Here is a 13,041-nt window from a genome sequence, read left to right on the forward strand (position 1 = left end):
CATCATGGAATGGAGGAGGGAGGGCCTTGGGGAGAAGCAAGAGTGAGCAGTATGGCATCATGGGAAGGGAAGGAAGGGGCCTGCCGGGAGAGCAGAAGTGAGCAGTGTAGGCATCATGGAATATAAGGAGGGAGGGGCCTGTGGGGAGAGCAAGAGTGAGCAGTGTGGCATCATGGGAAGGAAGGAGGGAGGGCCTGTGGGGAGAGCAAGAGTGAGCAGTATGGCATCATGAATATAAGGAGGGAGGGGCCTGTGGGAGAGCAAGAGTGAGCAGTGTGGCATCATGGAAGGGAAGGAGGGAGGGGCCTGTGGGGAGAGCAAGAGTGAGCAGTATGGCATCATGGGAATGATAAGGAGGGAGGGGCTGTGGGGAGAGCAAGAGTGAGCAGTGTGGCATCATGGGAAGGAAAGGAGGAGGGGCCTGTGGGGAGAGCAAGAGTGAGCAGGTGGCATCATGGGAAGATAGGAGGGAGGGGCCTGGGGAGGAGCAAGAGTGAGCAGTGTGGCATCATGGATGTAAAGGAGGGAGGGGCCTGTGGGGAGAGCAAGAGTGAGCAGTGTGGGATCATGGGAAGGGAAGGAGGAGGGGCTGTGGGGAGAGCAAGAGTGAGCAGTGTGGCATCATGGAATGTAAGGAGGGAGGGCCTGTGGGAGAGCAAGAGTGAGCAGTGTGGCATCATGGGAAGGAAGGAGGGAGGCCTGTGGGGGAGAGCAAGAGTGAGCAGTATGGCATCATGAATTAAGGAGGGAGGGGCCTGTGGGAGAACAAGAGTGAGCAGTAGTGGCATCATGGGAAGGAATAATGGAGGGAGGGCCTGGGGGAGACCAAGAGTGAGCAGTATGGCATCATGGGTAAGGAGGGAGGGGCCTGGGGAGAAACAAGAGTGAGCAGTGTGGCATCATGGAAGGAGGGAGGGGCCTGGGGGGAGGCTGTGGAGGTGGCTGCGGGAGAGCAGAGAGCATGATGGCATCATGGGAAGAGAGGGAGGGGCCTGTGGGGAGAACAAGAGTGAGCAGGTGGCACATGAAGAAGAGGGAGGCTGTCGGGAGGAAGGGCCTGTGGGGGGGAGGGGGAGGGGCCTGCGGGGAGAGCAAGAGTGAGCCAGTGTGGCATCATGGGAAGGAAGGAGAGGGGCCTGTGGGGAGCAAGAGAGTAGCAGTATGGCATCATGGGAAATAAGAGGCGGGAGGGGCCTTGGGGAGCAAACAAGAGTGAGCAGTGTGCATCATGGGAAGGAAGGAGGGAGGGCCTGTGGGAGAGCAAGGATGAGCAGTATGGCATCATGGGAAGAAGGAGGGAGGCCTGTGGAGAGCAAGAGTGAGCAGTTGTGGCATCATGGGAAATAAGGAGGAGGCCTGTGGGGAGAGCAAAAGTGAGCAGTATGGCATCAGGGAATAGTAAGGAGGGAGGGCCTGTGGAAGAAGAAGAGTGAGCAGTATGGCATCATGGAAGGAAGGAGGGAGGGCCTGTGGGGAGGAGGGCCTGTGGGAGGGGAGCGGGGGCAAGAATGTGAGCAGTATGGCTCATGGAAGGAAGGAGGGAGGGGCCTCGTGGGGAGAGCAAGAGTGAGCAGTATGGCATCATGGAAAAGGAGGGAGGGGCCTGTGGGAGAAGCAAACGTGAGCAGTGGCATCATGAAGGAAGGAGGGAGGGGCCTGTGGGGAGAGTCAAGAGGTGAGCAGTAGTGGCATCATGGGAAGGGAAGGAGGGAGGGGCCTGGGGGAGAGCAAGAGTGAGCAGTATGGCATCATGGAAGGGAAGGAGGGAGGGGCCTGTGGGGAGAGCAAGAGTGAGCAGTGATGGCATCATGGAAGGGAAGGAGGGAGGGGCCTGTGGGGAGAGCAAGAGTGAGCAGTGTGGCATCATGGGAAGGGAAGGAGGGAGGGGCCTGTGGGGAGAGCAAGCAAGTGAGCAGAGTATGCATCATGGAGGGAAGGAGGGAGGGGCCTGTGGGGAGAGCAAGAGTGAGCAGTGTGGCATCATGGGAAGGGAAGAGGGAGGCCTGTGGGGAGAGCAAGAGTGAGCAGTATGGCATCATGGGAATATAAGGAGGGAGGGGCCTGTGGGAGAACAAGAGTGAGCAGTGTGGCATCATGGGAGGAGTGAGAGGGCCTGTGGGAGAGCAAGTGAGCAGTCATGGGCATTCATGGGAAAGGAAGGAGGGAAGGCCTGGGAGAGCAAGGTGAGCAGTATGGCATCATGGAAGGAGGGAGGCCTGTGGGGAAGCAAGATGAGCAGTATGCATCATGAAGGAAGGAGGAGGGCTTGGGAAGCAGGGAGCAGTATGCATCATGCGAATGTAAGGAGGAGGGCCTGCGAAGAGCAAGAATGAAACAGTATGGCATCATGGAATTAAGGAGGAGGGCCAGAGTAGGATGGCGGCACTTATGAGTGAATAAGGAATAAACCCCAAATGCCCGAGATAAAGTACGTGCAGGGGCAGATAATACTGATACAAGGGGCAGATAATACTGACAACAGCGGGCAGATAATACTACACAGGGAGAATAATACTGACACAGGGCAGATAATACGGACACAGGGGCAATAGACACAGCAGGCGAGCATAATACGGACACAGGGCAGATAATACTGACACAGGGGCAGACAATTACTGACACAGGGGCAGATAATACGGACACAGGGGCAGATAATACGACACAGGGGCAACAATACTGACACAGGGGCAGATAATACGGACACAGGGGCATAATACGACACAGGCAGATAATACTGACACAGGCAGACTAATACTGACACAGGGGCAACAATACTGACACAGGGCAGATAATACGGACACAGGGCAGAATATACGGACACAGGGGCAGACAATACTCGACACAGGGGCAGATAATACGGACACAGCGCAGAAATACTCATACAGGGCAGATATACTGCACAGGGGCAGACAATACTGACACAGGGGCAGATAATACGACACAGGCAGATAATCGACACAGGGCACGATAAACGGACACAGGGGCAGATAATACTGACGCAGGGCAAATACTGACACGGGCAATAATACTGACACAGGCGATAATACTGACACGAGGGCAGATAAATACTGACGCAGGGGCAGAAGGAGGACTTACCCAGTGGGGTGACATCCAGCTCCCTCTCTGCACTCCGAGTGCCCATTCTGCTCCATTGGAGTCCTGCCCTATGTGCCACTCCGTGCCTGGCACGTGTATTTGCCCCTGTCTCTTGCCCCCACCTGCCCCACTGTCAGAGAGAAGAGCCCCCCCTTCCATCTTCTGTGCCAGCAGGAGCCCCTTGGTTGTGCCGCTCCCGGTAGTCTGTCCCACCACTAGGGCCCCGTCCCGCTGTATGAGAGCAGCTCTGCCCTCTGCCCATCGGCGCCCCGTCAGGTACCAACTCAGGGCCAGCGACCGGAATATCCTGCCACCTGGCACTGGAACTGCACCGACTCCCCTCATACACCGGCTGTACAGCAGTGCGAGTACCACCCGCACTCATCTCTGTGGCAGGAAAGAGACACAACCTTATTGCCCAGACTGGGAGCCCCGTACCCACCGACTGGGGGAACCCCGTACCCATGAACTGGGGAAACCCCGTACCCACCGACTGGGGGAACCCCGTACCCACGACTGGGGGAACCACCGTACCCACCGACTGGGGGAACCCCGTACCCACGACTGGGGGACCCCGTACCATGAACTGGGGAAACCCCGTACCACCGACTAGGAGAACCCCGTACCCATGAACTGGGGGAACCTCGTACCCACAAACTGGGGGAACCTCGTACACACAAAACTGAGGGGGAACCTCGTACCCACAAACTGGGGAAACCTCTACCCACAAACTGGGGGAACCTCTACCCACACGAACTTACAGAACTGGGGAACCTCATACCCACAAACTGGGGGAACCTCATACCCACCAAACTGGGGAACCTCGTACCCACAAACTTGGTGACTGTACCCACAAACTGGGGAACCCCGTACCACGAACTGGGGGAACCTTGTACCACAAACGGGGGGAACCCCGTACCACGAAACTGGGGAACCTCGTACCCACGAACTGGGGAACCTCGTACCCACGACTGGGGGAACTCCTACCACAAAACTTATTCCAGCAGGCCTGTTACCCCTGTGGCTGTGAGAGGGTACATTCCCAGCAGGCCTAGTACCCCTGTGGCTGGAGAGAGGTACATTTCTCATTACCTTTATGTGCCCACAATGATAAGACACAGGGGGCTGAGGTTTTGCTCCTTGTTGCCCCCTGAGCTGCTCCTTCCTCAGAGACCTGACAGGCATAGGAGCCTCCATCTTCCCTAAGGGCCTGGCTGATCGTAAGTACCAGGACACAGGGTTCTTCTTCTACAGAGAGTTGCCCCAGGGTATTTCTTGCCCCAAAGTGCCCTTCGACGGAGAGGATGCCTGAGGGGGCAGGGGAGCACTTCTTACTGTCCAGCAGCCACGTGACATGGAAAAGGCGCCAGATGGCTCCAGGGTGTGGATGGAGCAAGTGACCAGTAGGGGCTCCCGGGGGGGATGGGGAGTCGGCAGCCTGGGCCTCACCTCGAAAATCATTCCTGAAATGAAAAAATTTGTCTGTAATTTCCCAGAATCCCATGCTGTTTATTCTCATCCCTCTGTAGCCAAACTGGCGTATACAGTGCCATGCAGGGCAACGGGGCCAACAGTGGGGTCTCCCCTGGGTATGGAACAATGTGCAACGGGGCCAACAGTGGGGTCTCCCGTGGTATGGAACAATGAGCAAAGGGGCCAACAGTGGGTCTCCCCGGGGTATGGAACAAATTGCAATGGGGCCAACATGGGGTCTCCGGGGTATGGAACAATGTGCAATGGGGCAACAGTGGTGTCCCCGGCTATGGAACAATGTGCAAATGGGCCAACAGTGGGGTCTCCCCGGGGTATGGAACCAATGTGCAACGGGGCCAACAGTGGGGTCTCCCGGGGTAATGGAACAATGTGCAACGGGGCCAACCAGTGGGTCCCCCGGGTATGGAACAATGTGCAATGGGGCCAACAGTGGGGTCTCCTGGGTATGGAACATGTGCAACGGGGCCAACAGTGGGTTCTCCCCTGGTATGGAACAATGTGCAACGGGCCAACAGTGGGGTCACCCGGGTATGGAACAATGTGCAATGGGGGCCAACAGTGGGGTCTCCCGGGGTATGGAACAATGTGCAAATGGGGCCAAACAGTGGGTCTCCCCGGGGTATGGAACAATGTGCAATGGGGCAACAGTGGGGTCTCCCTGGGTATGAACAATGTGCAAGGCCAACAGTAGGTCTCCCGGGTATGAACACATAGCAATGGGCCAACAGTGGGTCTCCCGCGGGTATGAACAATGTGCAATGCCAACAGTGTCCCCCTGGGTATGGAACAATATGCAATGGGGCCAACAGTGGGGTCTGCCAGGGCAAATGTTTCCCCCTGTAACTTTATCTGGTAGTGCAGAGGGCGGCTCATTGTGCCCCCGGGCCTGGCATCACTGCCCCCGAGGAAGAAAACTGTTATCCTACAGTCCGCTCATCCCCCGATACCCTACGTCCGGCTCATCCCCCCCGATCCCTACAGTCCGGCTCATCCCCCCCGAATCCTACAGTCCGGCTCATCCCCCCGATTCCCTACAGTCCGGCTCATCCCCCGATCCCTACAGTCCGGCTCATCCCCCCCGATCCCTACAGTCCGGCTCATCCCCCCGATCCCTACAGTCGTCACCCCCATACGTCCGGCTTCATCCCCCCGATCCCTACAGTCCGCTCATCCCCCCCATCCCTACTCCGGTCATCCCCCCCATCCTACAGTCCGGCTCATCCCCCCCGATCCTACAGTCCGGCTCATCCCCCCCACCCTTACAGTCCGCTCATCCCCCCGATCCTACAGTCCGGCTCATCCCCCCCCCCGATCCCTACAGTCCGCTCATCCCCCATCCCTCTAATCCGGCTCATCCCCCCGACCTACAGTCCGCTCATCCCCCCGATCCCTACAGTCCGGCTCATCCCCCCCCCCCCGATCCTACAGCTTCGGCTCATCCCCCCGATCCCTACAGTCCGCTCACCCACCCCGATCCCTACAGTCCGGCTCATCCCCCCCCGATCCCTACAGTCCGGCTCATCCCCCCCCGATCCCTACAGTCCGGCTCATCCCCCCCGATCCCCTACAGTCCGGCTCATCCCCCCGATCCCTACAGTCCGGCTCATCCCACCCGATCCCTACAGTCCGGCTCATTCCCCCCGATCCCTACAGTCCGGCTATCCCCCCGATCCCTACAGTCCGGCTCATCCCCGATCCTACAGTCCGGCTCATCCCCCCGATCCCTACAGTGCCGGCTCATCCCCCCCGATCCCTACAGTCCGGCTCATTCCCCCCCGATCCCTACAGTCCGGCCCTCATCCCCCCCGATCCCTACATCGGCTCATCCCCCGCCAGATCCCTCATCGCTCATCCCCCCCCCCCGATCCCTACATCCGGCTCATCCCCCCCGATCCCTGCAGTCCGGCTCATCCCCCCCCCCGATCCCTACAGTTCGGCTCATCCCCCCCGATCCCTACAGTCCGCTCATCCCCCCGATCCTACAGTCCGGCTCATCCCCCCCCATCCCTACAGTTCGGTCACCCCCCCGATCCCTACAGTCCGGCTCATCCCCCACCCCGATCCCTACAGTCCGGCTCATCCCCCCGATCCTACAGTCGGCTCATCCCCCCGATCCCTACAGTCCGGCTCATCCCCCCCCCCCCCGATCCCTACAGTCCGGCTCATCCCCCCCCGATCCCTACAGTCCGGCTCATCCCCCCCCCGATCCTACAGTCCGGCTCATCCCCCCCCATCCTACAGTCCGGCTCATCCCCCCCCCATCCCTACAGTCTGGCTCATCCCCCCCCGATCCTACAGTCCGGCTCATCCCCCCCCCCATCCCTACAGTCCGGCTCATCCCCCCCCCCCATCCTACAGTCCGGCTCATCCCCCTCCCCCCATCCCTACAGTCCGGCTCATCCCCCCCCCCATCCCTACAGTCCGGCTCATCCCCCCGATCCCTACAGTCCGGCTCATCCCCCCCCGATCCCCTACAGTCCGGCTCATCCCCCGATCCCTACAGTCCGGCTCATCCCCCCCCCCCCGATCCCTACAGTCCGCTCATCCCCCCCGATCCCTACAGTCCGGCTCATCCCCCCCGATCCCTACAGTCTCGGCTCATCCCCCCGCCCGATCCTCTACAGTCGCTCATCCCCCCCCCCCCGATCCCTACAGTCCGGCTCATCCCCCCCGATCCCTACAGTCGGCTCATCCCCCCCCCCGATCCCTACAGTCCGGCTCATTCCCCCCCGATCCCTACAGTCCGGCTCATCCCCCCCCCCCCGCATCCCTACAGTCCGCTCATCCCCCCCCGATCCCTACAGTCCGGCTCATCCCCCCCCCGATCCCTACAGTCCGGCTCATCCCCCCCCCGATCCCTACAGCCGGCTCATCCCCCCCGATCCTACAGTCCGGCTCACCCCCCGATCCCTACAGTCCGGCTCATCCCCCCCGATCCCTACAGTCCGGCTCACCCCCCCCCCGATCCCTACAGTCCGGCTCATCCCCCCGATCCTACGTCCGGCTCATCCCCCCCGATCCCTTACAGTCCGCTCATCCCCCCCCGATTCCCTACAGTCCGGCTCATCCCCCCCGATCCCTACAGTCCGGCTCATCCCCCGATCCCTACAGTCCGCTCATCCCCCCCGATCCCTACAGTCCGGCTCATCCCCCCGATCCCTACAGTCCGGCTCATGCCCCCGATCCCTACAGTCCGGCTCATCCCCCCGATCCCTACAGTCGGCTCATCCCCCCGATCCTACAGTCCGGCTCATCCCCATCCTACAGTCCGCTCATCCCCCGTCCCACAGTCCGGCTCATCCCCCCGATCCCTACAGTCCGGCTCATCCCCCCGATCCCTACAGTCCGGTCATCCCCCCCGATCCCTACAGTCCGGCTCATCCCCCCCGATCCCTACAGTCCGGCTCATCCCCCCGATCCCTACAGTCCGCTATCCCCCCGATCCCTACAGTCCGGCTCATCCCCCCGATCCCTACAGTCCGCTCATCCCCCCGATCCCTACAGTCCGGCTCATCCCCCCCGATCCCTATCAGATCCGGCTCATCCCCCCCGATCCCTACAGTGCCGGCTCATCCCCCCCGATCCCTACAGTCCGCTCATCCCCCCGATCCCTACAGTCCGCTCATCCCCCCCGATCCCTACAGTCCGGCTCATCCCCCCGATCCCTACAGTCCGGCTCATCCCCCCGATCCTACAGTCCGGCTCATCCCCCCGACCCTACAGCCGGCTCATCCCCCCGATCCCTACAGTCGGCTCCTCCCCCGATCCCTACAGTCCGGCTCATCCCCCCCGACCCTACAGTCCGGCCGCTGCCATCCCCCCCGCATCCCTAACAGTCCGGCTCATGCCCCCGATCCCTACAGTCCGGCTCATCCCCCCCCGATCCCTACAGTCCGGCTCATCCCCCCCGATCCCTACAGTCCGGCTCATCCCCCCCGATCCCTACATCCGGCTCATCCCCCCCGATCCCTACACTCGGCTCATCCCCCCCCGATCCTACAGTCGGCTCAGTCCCCCCTATCCCTACAGTGCCGTCATCCCCCCCGATCCTACAGTCCGGCTCATCCCCCCCGCCGATCCCTACAGTCCGGCTCATCCCCCCCCCGATCCCTACAGTCCGGCTCATCACCACGCCCCCCCCGATCCCTACAGTCCGGCTCATCCCCCCCGATCCCTACAGTCCGGCTCATCCCCCCGATCCCTACAGTCCGCTCATCCCCCGATCCCTACAGTCCGGCTCATCCCCCCGATCCCTACAGTCGGCTCATCCCCCCGATCCCTACAGTCCGGCTCATCCCCCCGATCCTACAGTCCGGCTCATCCCCCCCCCGATCCCTACAGTCCCGGGGCTCATCCCCCCGATCCTACAGTCGCGCTCATCCCCCCCCGATCCCTACAGTCCGGCTCGATCCCCCCCGATCCCTACAGTCCGGCTCAATCCCCCCCCCCCGATCCCTACAGTCCGGCTCATCCCCCCCCGATCCCTACAGTCCGGCTCATCCCCCCGATCCCACAGTCCGGCTCATCCCCCCCCCCGATCCCTACAGTCCGGCTCATCCCCCCCCGATCCCTACAGTCCGCTCATGCCCCTCGATCCCTACAAGTCCCGGCTCATCAGGGGATGAGCGGACTGTTAGGGTCGGGGGGGATGAGCCGGACTGTAGGGATCAGGGGGGATTGAGCCGGGGACTGTAGGATCGGGGGGATGAGTCTGTAGGTCCGGACTGTAGGGATCGAGGCGGGGGATGAGCCGGACTGTAGGGATCGGGGCGGGATGAGCCGGACTGTAGGGATCGGGGGGGATGAGCCGGACTGAGGGATCGGGGGGGGATGAGCCGGACTGTAGGGATCGGGGGTGCAGCGGACTGTAGGGATCGGGGGGGGATGAGCCGGACTGTAGGGATCGGGGGGGGGGGATGAGCCGGACTGTAGGGATCGGGGGGATGAGCCGGACTGTAGGGATCGGGGGGGATGAGCCGGACTGTAGGGATCGGGGGGCATGAGCCGGACTGTAGGGATCGGCGGGGGGATGAAGCCGGACTGTAGGATCGGGGGGATGAGCCGGACTGTAGGGACGGGGGGGATGAGCCGGACTGTAGGATCGGGGGGATGAGCCGGACTGTAGGATCGGGGGATGAGCCGGACTCGTAGGGATCGGGGGATGAGCCGGACTGTAGGATCGGGGGGGGATGAGCCGGACTGTAGGGATCGGGTGGGGGGGGATGAGCCGGACTGTAGGGATCGGGGGGGGATGAGCCGGACTGTAGGGATCGCGGGGGGGATGAGCCGGACTGTAGGATCGGGGGGGATGAGCCGGACTGTATGGATCGGGGGGATGAGCGCGACTGTAGGGATCGGGGGGGGGATGAGCCGGACTGTAGGGATCGGGGGGGGGATGAGCCGGACTGTAGGGATCGGGGGGGATGAGCCGGACTGTAGGGATCGGGGGGGATGAGCCGGACTGTAGGGATCGGGGGGGGATGAGCCGGACTGTAGGGATCGGGGGGATGAGCCGGACTGTTAGGGATCGCGGGGGGGATGAGCCCGGACTGTAGGGATCAGGGGGGGATGAGCCGGGGACTGTAGGGATCGGGGGGGAGTGAGCCGCGACTGTAGGGATCGGGGGGATGAGCGGACTGTAGGGATCGGGGGGCATGAGCCGGACTGTAGGGATCGGGGGGGGATGAGCCGGACTGTAGGGATCGGGGGGATGAGCCGGACTGTAGGGATCGGGGGGGATGAGCCGGACTGTAGGGATCGGGGGGATGAGCCGGACTGTAGGGATCGGGGGGGATGAGCCGGACTGTAGGGATCGGGGGGGATGAGCCGGACTGTAGGGATCGGGGGGGATGAGCCGGACTGTAGGATCGGGGGGATGAGCCGGACTGTAGGGATCGGGTGGGGATGAGCCGCGGACTGTAGGGATCGGGGGGATGAGCCGGACTGTAGGGATGGGGATGAGCCGGACTGTAGGATCGGGGGGGGATGAGCCGGACTGATGGGATCGGGGGGGGATGAGCCGGACTGTAGGGATCGGGGGGATGAGCCGGACTGTAGGGATGGGGGATGAGCCGGACTTGTGGATCGGGGGGATGAGCCGGACTTAGGGGATCGGGGGGGCATGAGCCGTGACTGTAGGGATCGGGGGGATGAGCCGGACTGTAGGGATCGGGGGGATGAGCCGGACTGTAGGGATCGGGGGGATGAGCCGGACTGTACGGGATTCGGGGGGATGAGCCGGACTGTAGGGATCGGGGGGGATGAGCGGGACTGTAGGGATCGGGGGGGATGAGCCGGACTGTAGGGATCGGGGGGGATGAGCCGGACTGTAGGGATCGGAGGGGGATGAGCCGGACTGTAGGATCGGGGGGATGAGCCGGCGATCGTGGATTAGCCGGACTGTAGGGATCGGGGGGATGAGCCGGACTGTAGGGATCGGGGGGGGGATGAGCCGGACTGTAGGGATCGGGGGGATGAGCCGGACTGTAGGATCGGGGGGGGGGGGATGAGCCGACTGCTAGGGATCGGGGGGATGAGCCGGACTGTAGGGATCGGGGGGGGGGGATGAGCCGGACTGTAGGATCGGGGGGGATGAGCCGGACTGTAGGGATGCGGGGGGGGGGGATGAGCCGGACTGTAGGGATCGGGGGGGGAATGAGCCGGACTTTAGGGATCCGGGGGGGGATGAGCCGACTGTAGGGATCGGGGGGGATGAGCCGACTGTAGGGATCGGGGGGGGGGGGATGAGCGGACTGTAGGGATCGGGGGGGGGATGAGCCGGACTGTAGGGATCGGGGGGGGATGAGCCGGACTGAGGATCGGCGGGGGATGAGCCGGACTGTAGGGATCGGGGGGGGGGGATGAGCCGGACTGTAAGGGATCGGGGGGATGAGCCGGACTGTAGGGATCGGGGGGGATGAGCCGGACTGTAGGGATCGGGGGGGATGAGCCGGACTGTAGGGATGGGGGGGATGAGCCGGACTGTAGGGATGGGGGGGGGGATGAGCGGACTGTAGGATGGGGCGGGGGATGAGCCGGACTGTAGGGATGGGGGGGGATGAGCCGGACTGTGGGATCGGGGGGGGGATGAGCCAGACTGTAGGGATGGGGGGGATGAGCCGGACTGTAGGGATCGGGGGGGGGATGAGCCGGACTGTAGGATCGGGGGGGGGATGAGCCGGACTGTAGGGACGGGGGGGGATGAGCCGGGACTGTAGGGATCGGTGGGGGGGGGATGAGCCGGACTGTAGGGAGCGGGGGATGAGCCGGACTGTAGGATCGGGGGGGATGAGCCGGACTGTAGGGATCGGGGTGGGGGATGAGCCGCGACTGTAGGGATCGGGGGGGATGAGCCGAACTGTAGGGATCGGGGGGGGATGAGCCGGACTGTAGGATCGGGGGGATGAGCGGACGTAGGGATCGGGGGGGATGAGCCGAACTGTAGGATCGGGGGGGGGATGAGCCGGACTGTAGGATCGGGGGGGATGAGCCGGACTGTAGGGATCGGGTGGGGGGGGGATGAGCCGGACTGTAGGGATCGGGGGGATGAGCCGGACTGTAGGGATCGGGGGCGGGATGAGCCGGACTGTAGGGATCGGGGGGGATGAGCCGGACTGTAGGGATCGGGGGGGATGAGCCGGACTGTAGGGATCGGGGGGGATGAGCCGGACTGTAGGATCGGGGGGATGAGCCGGACTGTAGGGATCGGGGGATGAGCCGGACTGTAGGGATCGGGGGGATGAGCCGGACTGTAGGGATCGGGGGGGATGAAGCCGGACTGTAGGGATCGGGGGGGGATGAGCCGGACTGTAGGGATCGGGGGGGATGAGCCGGACTGTAGGATCGGGGGGGATGAGCCGGACTGTAGGGATCGGGGGGGGATGAGCCGGACTGTAGGGATCGGGGGGGGGGATGAGCCGGACTGTAGGGATCGGGGGGATGAGCCGAAGCTTAGGATCGGGGGGGGGGATGAGCCGGACTGTAGGGATCGGGGGATGAGCGGGCTGAGGGATGGGGGATGAGCCGGACTGTAGGATCGGGGGGGATGAGCCGAACTGTAGGATCGGGGGGGGGGGGATGAGCCGGACTGTAGGGATCGGGGGGATGAGCCGGACTGTAGGGATCGGGGGGGGGGGATGAGCCGGACTGTAGGGATCGGGGGGATGAGCCGGACTGTAGGGATCGGGGGGGATGAGCCGACTGTAGGATCGGGGGGATGAGCCGGACTGTAGGGGTCGGGGGGGATTGAGCCGGACTGTAGGGATCGGGGGGGATGAGCCGGACTGTAGGGATCGGGGGGATGAAGCCGGACGTAGGGATCGGGGGGCATGAGCCGGACTGTAGGGATTTTCGGGGGGATGAGCCGGACTGTAGGGATCGGGGGATGAGCCGGACTGTAGATCGGGGGGGATGAGCCGGACTGTAGGGATCGGGGGGGATGGGCCGGACTGT

The 13,041-nt window shown here is 63.1% G+C and overlaps 1 protein-coding gene across 1 annotated transcript in view; it reads left to right on the forward strand.

The window, feature by feature from the left end:
• Window positions 1-13,041, forward strand: part of LOC116408892 (immunoglobulin superfamily member 3-like) — a gene marked incomplete at its 3' end in the record, with an annotated part of 45,976 nt that overhangs the window by 12,840 nt on the left and 20,095 nt on the right. The window lies entirely within an intron of this gene.

This window comes from Xenopus tropicalis, chromosome 2 (genome assembly GCF_000004195.4).
Source record: "Xenopus tropicalis strain Nigerian chromosome 2, UCB_Xtro_10.0, whole genome shotgun sequence".
In the NCBI taxonomy this organism is placed as follows: domain Eukaryota; kingdom Metazoa; phylum Chordata; class Amphibia; order Anura; family Pipidae; genus Xenopus; species Xenopus tropicalis.